General features: G+C 40.2%; 1 non-coding gene across 1 annotated transcript; it reads left to right on the top strand.

Annotated features, from left to right (window-relative positions):
• Positions 1-302: 302 nt before the first annotated feature.
• LOC112917751 (U1 spliceosomal RNA) lies at positions 303-464 on the top strand. The gene has a single exon (XR_003234532.1). It is a non-coding gene; the product is annotated as a U1 spliceosomal RNA (small nuclear RNA).
• Positions 465-853: the final 389 nt, after the last annotated feature.

Here is an 853-nt window from a genome sequence, read left to right as displayed (position 1 = left end):
TGTTTTTTCTTTTTTTAAATTTTCCTTTTCCTTTGCTCTAGCTTTTTTTTTTTTTTAAACTAGTCCACACCTCTGTGAGAGAAGAATAATCAACCTATTTTGGAATCAGAATTTGCATTGACTGTAATGAATATTCTGGTCAAGTCTCAAATTGAGGTCTGAGCAAGGGCACCATATTGAGGCTTCTCTATTTCATTGCTCGATTGCATTGTTATTGACGCCCTTTAAATAACATGAAACATCAGCTCTGATTAAGGAACACTTTAATCAGAAGAACGTTTCATTAAAAAGGAAAAAAAAAGATACTTAGCTGGGAGAGAGACACCATGCTCACGAAGGTGGTCTTCCCAGGGCCAGGCTTATCCATTGCACTCTGCATGGGCTGCCCACTGTGATTTCCCCAAATGCAGGAAACTCGGAGGCATAAATGCCGTAGTGGGACACAGCGTTTGTACTTTCCCCTGATATTTTTGGTTCACGAATGTCACACTCTGTAATTTGCTGCCAAGTATTTGCGAGTTATTTTTGGCTCTGGTTTTGCATGTAGACATTTCCAGGGTAGTAACTTTGCAGTGTTACTATGCTGTGCTAATTATGATAATGTTTTGTTCTCCTTCCAAGTTTCTGGTAGTTCTGCGGGACTTATACTCACATTGGTGTCTACCTCTTGTGTTTTGTTTTGACTTGGCAGGGTTTATTCTTTTCCTCAGTGTTGTTGGTATCTTTTAAAAGGCTTCCTTCCTGCTTTGTGAGGTGGCAAAATCATCTCCCAAAATCCGGTTCTGTGTTTTGAACCCCACCCAAAGACTCCTTTCTCAACACAATTCCCGCCTATGCCTCTTTACTGCTGAAT

Source organism: Vulpes vulpes, chromosome 15 (genome assembly GCF_048418805.1).
Source record: "Vulpes vulpes isolate BD-2025 chromosome 15, VulVul3, whole genome shotgun sequence".
NCBI classification, from domain to species: Eukaryota; Metazoa; Chordata; class Mammalia; order Carnivora; family Canidae; genus Vulpes; species Vulpes vulpes.
This window is presented reverse-complemented; position numbering and strand designations above follow the sequence as displayed.